Genomic DNA, 10,000 nt, shown 5'->3' on the forward strand with positions numbered 1-10,000 from the left:
CCATATCCTAAATGGCAACCATCTTCAATAATAAAGTAAAAAAAAAAACATCTTAACAACAATTACAGCACCTGGCAATGCACACCATGTGTTTGGTTCTCATGCAATGTATGTAAAATACATTCCTGCCAGTTAACCTCTTTAAATTGTCATCAATCGATCACCGAAAAGACTAGCATTGCAGAAAATGATGGTGCACTAATTTGACTTTTTTTTTATAATTAAAAGATAATATATTAAAAAATGAGCCCACAAATTAGTTGAACGATATGTTCTGTATGAATTAAAGAAGCAAACCATTTGCTGTGAATTGCCTATAAGAAAAAAAAATGAAGAAGGGAGAGAAAATGAATGAATGAATGAATGAATGAATGAATGAATTAGTTCTTAATGGTGACTGGGGTGTTTCCAAACTGTGCAAAGTCACTGAGAGGGGGGATACCCCAATTTTTTTTAATGACCATCATAAATGGGACAAACTTCTGGAGCTTAAACCAAGCAGTGCCGTGACAAGTGTCAATCCACAGGCAGTGTGTATGTGTGTGTGTACCTGTGTAGTGTAACTTAGTGTCCGGGACAAAGGTGCCTTTACCTGAACTGGAGCTCCCTGTGGCTTTCTGCTTTATGTTCTGCCGAGATTCTTTCATCCAAGGGAAAATATGCTTGACATGGTAGGTGAAGTGATGTTTGTGGCCTGGTGGTGGATGTTGTGGCTGCATTACTGGCATTTTCAGGTGGGACACAGAGGGTGGTGTGGGCTGCTGCTGATCTGAGATGACCGGGGCTTGGTTTTGATTGACTGTTCACAGCTATCATACAACTTTCGTTGATGTCATTGGCCTTGTGATGTGGGCACTGTACCGCCAGGTGACTGCAGCGAGCAGGCAGGTCGATGATAGTCCACTTTCCACCAGTGATGAGGAAGGGGGATATTGCTGCTGACTTGCATTATAAGTGAAACCATTTGCTCCCTTGGTAGGGGTATCCACCATAGATCGCAGAGCTGTCGTAGTAGGTCGCTTTTTGCATTTCGTTGTTTCCCAATATTTATTTCACAAACTGACAGGGTCTTGACACCCGTAAAGAATAACATTGGCACCCCTCTCTGTCACGTGGCGCTGCTCGTCCAATGGCCTCTCTGGTCAGACCTGTGTTGGAGAAGGAGCACAGTGAAGTGAAGAAATAGGAGAGATCCATCTTACTTACAATAGCTAAGTGACATGAAAGCCATAAAGGAAAAAGTGTTCAGCAATATTGAGAAGTGTGTATTAAGATGATAGGGCTTCTCACTAACGTTCAAGTAATTCGCATTTGGCCAGAAATTACAGTTAAATGCAATCTGAATAACTACATCACAGCCTAGGCTGTTCACACACATCTCCCCCCCCCCCCCCCCCCACCACCACCACCATCAACAAATAGAAACAAGTACCTACATGATACCACTGCCCCCTTGTCACTCACATGTGTACACAGGGAGGTAGGTAGTAGGTGCACAGCATATACATTTATACACTGGTGGGCATAGTGGAAATAATACCAAAATAAATCTGTGCACACCCACAGTCTGTTATATCTATAGCACGCACAGTGAGGCTAATTTACTAAAGGAGTTGGGAATATTCACACAATACATTGTGTGAAGATTCACTTCAATTAGCCAATCATATAAAAAGTAAATGTTGCCTACTTTTTTTATCTGCAGATGATTGGATCGTTTATGTGAATATTCACACAATTTATTCTTACTTTTATTTTTTTATTCTTTTAGTTATTAATAAAAAAAAACGCCTCATCATGTATCTTTCTATGGCACTCACACACACACACACACAGTTATCACACATATATACTATATCTGTATGTTTATTATATAAATACAGAAAACGTGGATGCTGATATTGTAAATGCAAAATAAACACAATTTGTTTGTATCGATATCATCTACAGACATCCTGGCATATGTTAGGGAGCATGTATGTGTATATTTACATTTGGTACTTGAATATGTACACAAACAATAATATACATCCACACACACCTAGGTGTTTTAACGTTCTTTCATTATTATTATTATTATTATTAATAAATATTTACAGATATCATTTTCAGAATTAAGCAAGTCAAGTACAAACCGAATCTCTCAAAGAACATCCACAGCATCTAGGTGTTTTATAGGGAACATTGTTTTTGTTTTTTACTTTATTTTTTTACACTAATAAATTATTCCAACAGCTACAGCCCTGGCTTATATGTAATATATGCTATATATATATATATATATATATATATATATATATATATATATATATATATATATATATATATTTTTAAATATATTATATATATATATATATATATATATATATATATATATATATATATATATATAATTAATAATTATATAAACGTTTAAGCACACAACCCAAGTCCATAGGAAGCTGGTGTGGTGCACACAAAATACACACCAAAGTTTAGTCCTCAAACATACACATATGACCCAGCCTCACTGATCTGATAAACCCCATGTAAAAACGATAACCTCAGCTCTTGGTGCTTATTGTAAATTACAGGTTATTGTACATTCAGGGCACACTATTGACTCAGCAAACAATCGTTTATCAACTTCTAGATACAGCTTCCCAAACACAGGCCTACAGAACACAATTCTAATGTCATCCAGATGAAAAGTCTGCATCCACCTTCCTGGGCTTACTGGGCTCAATCATATAGCACAGGGACATGCCCACTATAAACATGTATAGAACACATATATATCTGCATCCACCTTCCTGGGCTCAATAATATAGCACAGGGACATGCCCACTATAAACATGTATAGAACACATATATATATTAGATAAGTCTGCATCCACCTTCCTGGGCTCAATAATATAGCACAGGGAGATGCCCACTATAAACATGTATAGAACACACACACACACACACACACACACACACACACACACACACACACACATATATATATATATATATATATATATATATATATACATATATATATATATATATATAATATATATATATATATATATATATATATATATATATATATATATATATCAGATTAATGAATGCATGCCTTATGCCTTATGTAAGAACTACACCACTAGTTAGAAATATATTTATGTCGATTGTTGCCGCCTGGCTTTTAATAACACAAAGCAGCAGTATGATACAACCAGGACTGTTCCAAGGCCAACGCTATTTACTATACGACCGCCTAGGCTGCTTAATATACTAAGCTCCACATATGGTAGATACATGAACAAAAATACAATGCTAAATAGATTCATAAGTAACTTAAAAAAAAGTCATAGGTCTTGTAATGTGATTTGTCGTCGTGAAATGTACACAATTCTACCTGTTAAAACATGATGGATTTGAAAAAACACCAGGAACCAGAAAGACCAGCAGCGTTCATCTCCATGACCACGGCATGAACTTTGTGTGCAGCCCCTAACGATAATAGGCTCTGTCTTTGCAACTGCCCTGTAATTTGATGTATGGGGGTCATTTGGCTAGCGAGAGAGTAGATGATGGAAACACAAGCCATAAAATACTTCTAGGATCCTGACTATCTTTTGTTAAATCTTCATGTTTACCTATGTCCAAATAACTATTCAAACTTTTAGCCACAAGACAAAAGCAAAAGCATTCAAAACGCCTCCAAAGCAAACTGCAAGAACTTATATAAATATATAAAAAAAAGCTACATTTCAGAAACTGCTCTCATCTTAGTACAAAGCAAAGGGAGTGGTAAAACATGGGAAAATTGTTATATATATATATATATATATATATATATATATATATATATATATATATATATATATATATATATATATATATATATATATATATATATATATATATATATTAGTTTGTTTTAAAATCTATACTTTTATGTTTGTATTTACATTCTTGTTAAATTAATTTATGTATCAAATATAAACATAATAACAGAAAGAATTAGCTAAACATTACAAATCCCTAACAGGCCTAAAGTTACCATGGTACGTTTCCAACTTTTTTTTTTTTTTTAGATGGGGGTTGCACTTTTTCCCCATAAATTTTTACAGTGTTATAATTATAAATAATATCTGTCTAACTTGAGAATTTTATTTAGTTATAGTTGTACCCTTTTATACCCTTTTCCTTAAAATTTACATTACACACTTCTAAAAATCCACCATTCCTCCCAGAGCCAGTATTCCACCCAAAATATAATAACTGGAGTATGAAAACGATGAACTGAAAAGCAACATGCCAGTGGGCCTTTATTAACCCATTCTTTTCTGAGAAGACCCTGTAAGAGGCATTATTTACCCGACATGCCCCCTTAGCCTAGCAGTACAACAATATTTCACCCAATGTTATTATCGAAAATTAGATTTATTTTTGCAGCTCAAACTGGCAGAATTAAATGGAGTAGGAAGGTAGACTGTAAAAAAAAAAAAAAAGTATTTTATTGAAAGCAAAAATAATATAGATACAAAGTCCCAGCCTGCTTTACTGTTGTAAGTGCAACCATGTTCTTAGTAGTTATTTACTGTGTCCTAGAGAAGAGAAGGGGGAAATATTTGGAGGTGAAGATAAAAAAAAATGAGTAATCTCCTAGATTCAATGGGCAGATAGCAGAGAAACTGTGTGGAGACGAGAAAACAGCCTGTATTAGCAAACTATACGTATCAGTCATTTCTTGAAAGGAAGCTGGAGCCTGTGAACTCTTCTTGAACTGAGATTTAAGACTATGGTCATAAATCACTGGGACATAAACTCCAACCATTCAGAAGTGATAGAGGATTTCTGGCCGTCTTACCTTGGATTCTGACGACTGACGCGGAACACAACAGACTGTCCTCCAGTTCGGCTTCAGAACCAGCAGATCTGGGTCCCCCCACCCTGACTTAATTCCTAGGCATAATGAAGGGGGCAAGGACAGCAAAGCACTGCAAGCTCTATCACCTAGCAGGCAAAGCAGGCACAACACGACCTCAGGATGAGAACAAGCGCTCAGGAAATCTCAACAAGAAATGGTCTGCCAAAAAAACTGGACAACCCCTAAGGTTACATATGGGCGACCCCGGTCACCAAGATAAGAGCTATCAACTCTCAGGGCTTTCCAAGTGTAGTTCCACAGACACAAAAATGGTATGTTTCTCCTTACAAATATTGCCTGCTGAATGATGCTAGATTCCAAGGAGAATATTCATCTGGGAACTGGGATGTGTTGGGGGGGAGTGGGGGGAAAAAAGAGAGAAAGACATTTAGGGAGATGGGGTAGACATGGAAAGAAAAATAAAATAACATGAAAAAATTGTGGGAGGAGGATCTAGGACCCTGTGAAAGTAGGCGTCACTTGGGTTCTGGAAAATTATGCTAATGAACAGCCTGCGACTTAAAGGTCTCATTTAAATGGCTTTTTTTTATTATTATTATTTAATTCGCTCCTTTTATCTTATTTCTAGGTGTCTTTCAACGAATGTTAGTTATTTATCACCAAACATATGCCACCAGTCAGTAAAAAGGAGTTTCTAATGATATTCTGAATTATTAATCTATTGATGTATGTGCACTTGATTTCAATCCTAACGTCTAGTAACCTGTCTGCCTTCTCATACCAAATCTGCAGGAAATCTTTTCATTTCTGTTAATAGAAGGGTTTGTGGTAAACGAATAATGACGAATAATGACTTTATCTGCCCAAAGCGAAATAAAATGCAACCGAATCCCGTTCACGGGCGTTATGCCCTCTTATTTTAGCGTTATTATTTTTCATTGAGGATTAGGACCTAATAAGCGCAACATGGAAAATCTAAAGCCCAAACCAGGTGTTAAAATATAATATGAATGTTGCAGAGGAGCGAGGTTGCTGGGAGAAGGCAGCAAATAAAGTGAAATACATAAAGGACTACATAGGCCGGTGGCCTCTTCTGCATACCAATGGCTTTGTCATTTATGGCTAGGAAAGATTTATTACTCCATGCACCATGGCTGTAAACGGGGCATTAAAACACAGAAAACACTTGCTCCTTACTGCAGATTGCAATGGCACCACTTGAAAGGAGGGAGTCAGGCAGCGTAGGAGGAGAAGGCAGCCAGAAATCCACTACTAGGCATTTTCATTTAAGCCAATACTCAGTGTTGTATTTGATGAAAGCCCACTTTGGTCAATCATTCACCCCACTACTTCTTAAATTTGCTGATCCGAGTTTCTTTTATTTCAATACTGCTGGGGATAGAATCAGCGCCTTCCAAGCTTATGGCTGGACACCCTATACTTTATAATGCCTTCCAGACTGGAGAGAAAGAGAAGAGCATACACTCTGTTATAACCTACTTACACATGAAATAGGAGGCGAAATGGACCAGAATAAATTCCATGATGATTATGATTTGAAAGGTTTATGCCTCAGACAGGGAGATGTTTATCCCATCCACGGCACCTTTCTCAGGTATTGTTTGTATGTATGTGTGTTGTAAATCAGTTTACTGGAGCTTTATTATGTAGGTCGGGTATTAATGTTGTATAAAGTGATGCTTGATTATTCCCTGGCTTCCAGGTTCTAGAGAGATTGATGGGATCCTACTTATCGTATATATTTACTCCTTATAGCTATATATTGTTTTATAATTGAAATCATGTTTGTAAAATGCTATTATGTGTGCAATAAAAAAAAAGTCTGACTATTCAAAGCTCTTGGCTTGATTGTATATTTATGTAATAGCAACATGAATGTAGACAAGTAAAAATATGACTGGCGAAGCAGCATCTCTACAAAAGCATTGCACTTATAGCCACTGCTCACTTAATACAACCAGCCACCCTTTATTCCTGTGTAGTAAATATGACTATGATAATATTTATTTATGTAAGAATTAAATCAGAAACTGAAATGCATATTTCTTAAATAAATAAATTTCATTTAATAAAGTGTTATTTTAAGGTGAATCAGTTATTCAAACCGATATATTCATAAGCCTTTGCTTTATCTACTGAACAAAACTTGCATCCTTCAACACAAATTCTGACTTAAAAGAATCAATGCGATAGGTCTTCCAATCTATTTCTCCAAATAAAGAGGAATATGCAAACATGTATAAGATGAATATATACACACGCATATAAATATTTATTATTGTATATATGATACATACACACACACACATATATAAACATCTATTCTTGTATAAATGGTCCACACTCACACACACACATATATACGTGTGTGTCTACCATATATCTAAGAATAGATGTTTTGTTTATATACGTATGTGTATGTATGTATCAAATGCACAATAATATATATATATATATATATATATATATATATATATATATATATATATATATATATATATATATATATATATATTATTCACACACACATATATTTCTATACAAACACATACAAGGAATTATGCAGCTAGACTAGCCACCTTCTGGGAAGCATGATTGTAAACCATTTTGGTACATCATCTTATCAAGCTCTTCTGCCCCAATTCACTAGCTACATAAATCAAATCTCAGCACTGTGACCTTTCCTCAAGCGCCACTCATTAGTGCGTGTACTTAATATCCTCACTCTCTCTATGTATTCCTATGCAGCTTTGTACACATTGTAACATGCCAATAATCATATCTATAGGATATGAAAAATAACCACTTCAGCCTTGACCCGATAGTGTTAGGCAGCCTCTTAAATTGTAAAGGCGTTTTGAAGTATCTAGATATGTTATCAACATCTAGACTAGTGCATTTTTTTTCCTGTGGCAAATAACACAAAAGAAAAATAATATATATATATATATATATATATATATATACATATATATATATATATATACACACATCTACATATTTATACATATATAAATATATATAAATATATATATATATATATATATATATATATATATATATATATATATATATATATATATATATATATATATATATATCAGGTATTTTATTTAAATACATAGATAGCAATAGCTACAGACGGAAAAACACCACTGGGAAAAAAAGAAAATCAGTTACTAAAAAATAAATAAAAAACAAACATTCAAATCACCTAAATACAACACATCAATACCATCATATTTTTATGTGTTGAAATTGCAGGATAATGAGCATTTTTTGATCCTTATCAAATATTGTTTGTCTGGTGGCTGCCCGCTCAATTCTACAAATAACAGAGGAAGACAAGGGTAGTTTAAAAATAAAAAATAAAAAAACTCGTAATGAGTCCAGCACTGGTAAGCTTTATAATTATAAGCCAAGCATACAGGAAAAATGTATATTTTTGCTCCATCAGAAGAGATATTAGAAGATGTGAAGAGAGAAGACACCCCAAGAAGCGCAATGGGGAAACAGAATACACACGCAGACCCTAAATCCTCTATTGACCTTTAGCATGACCAGCAATAACTCACACCATTTATGAACAATCATTCGATATACCTTAAAATAAAATCCATCCTTTCTAACGAAGCATTTAGTCCTATCAGCTTTCCAATGGGGTCTCGCTGATGGTGGGATCTGGGTTGCAATAATAAAGAGAGCCTCTTGCTGGAGGTGGTAGGGAAAGCACTTGCTCTCAACAGATACTGGAAAGGCGTAATCACAGGAGAAGCTTGGCTGGGTCTCCGCTCCAAATGGCACAATAATTCGCTGTATTATGTGCTCACGTGGTCATACGTCAACTTAAATCCTTTTATTTCAAATAGGGAATGGTGGAGAAACAAGATTTGCAACATTCACCCTCTCCCTACCTCAAATATCACAGAAACCCAAACTCATCACAAGTCCAAGGTCCCCCACTATTTGTTCCCTATTCTGGCCAGAAAAAAAAACATGTTCCCCTATCTATCACATAGCTGTTGACTCACATACTTCCACAAGTTAGTACAATAGGTACTGAAGGCAGAAGAACACTCACAGGAGTAGGTCAGTCCATGGAGTAGTGCAAGCCTTGTTGACTGATTACTAAGCTCAGCACATATGAGCCATTAGAGAGGCCCATTGAGGAAGGCTTGCTTACTCCCACACATGACACATGTCCCACAGTAGAGGCTAAAAGGCCCTTAATTACCTGACAAATGCAAAACCCGTCTATCCTTCTAGAAGTTTTTTGTTCATCTAAGCACAAGATTCTTCTGAAATGGGTCTGACATTTTTTGGGGTATTCACAAATCCTCCTGTGTAAAGTCCCCTTGAGAAGTAGTTGTCTACAGACTCACAATTACCAGGTGCGTTTTGCTGTTGAATGGCTCTTTGCACTAAAAAAAATACTATTGCAACCAGCGTGTGTGTGGTGTAGTGTGTGTGTGTGTGTGTGTGTGTGTGTGGTGCAGTGTGTGTGTGTGTGTGTGTGTGTGGTGTATGTGTGTGTGTGGTGTAGTGTGTGTGTGTGTGTGGTGCAGTGTGTGTGTGTGTGTGGTGTATGTGTGGTGTGTGTGTGTGTGGTGTATGTGGTGTATGTGTGTGGTGTAGTGTGTGTGATATACAGTGGTGTGTGTGGTGTAGTGTGTGTGTGTGTGTGTGTGTGGTGTAGTGTGTGTGTGTGGTGTATGTGGTGTATGTGTGTTGTGTAGTGTGTGTGTGATATACAGTGGTGTGTGTGTGTGTGTGTGGTGTAGTGTGTGTGTGTGTGTGTAGTGTGTGTGATATACAGTGGTGTTTGTGGTGTAGTGTGTTGGATGATTAGAGATAGACTGATAATAACATTGATAGATAGATAGATAGATAGATAGATAGATAGATAGATAGATAGATAGATAGATAGATAGATAGATAGATAGATAGATAGATAGATTAGAGATAGGCTGGCCATACATTGTACAATTTTCTAATTCAATTTTAGATATTCAACTATGTAGTGGAAGGGCCAGCCGGATTGCATGCAAATTGATGTATGGTTTTGGTAAATCTAAAGAAAAACCGTTGAAGAAAATTGTATAATGTATGGCCAGC

General features: G+C 35.9%; 1 long non-coding RNA gene across 1 annotated transcript in view; it reads right to left on the reverse strand.

The window, feature by feature from the left end:
* Window positions 1-1,097: 1,097 nt before the first annotated feature.
* Window positions 1,098-10,000, reverse strand: part of LOC120940206 — a 47,456-nt gene continuing 38,553 nt past the window's right edge. Inside the window, exon 3 of the long non-coding RNA XR_005749401.1 lies at window positions 1,098-1,148. This is a non-coding gene — a long non-coding RNA (uncharacterized LOC120940206). The remainder of the gene's footprint in view (window positions 1,149-10,000) is intronic.

This window comes from Rana temporaria, chromosome 5 (assembly GCF_905171775.1).
Source record: "Rana temporaria chromosome 5, aRanTem1.1, whole genome shotgun sequence".
NCBI classification, from domain to species: domain Eukaryota; kingdom Metazoa; phylum Chordata; class Amphibia; order Anura; family Ranidae; genus Rana; species Rana temporaria.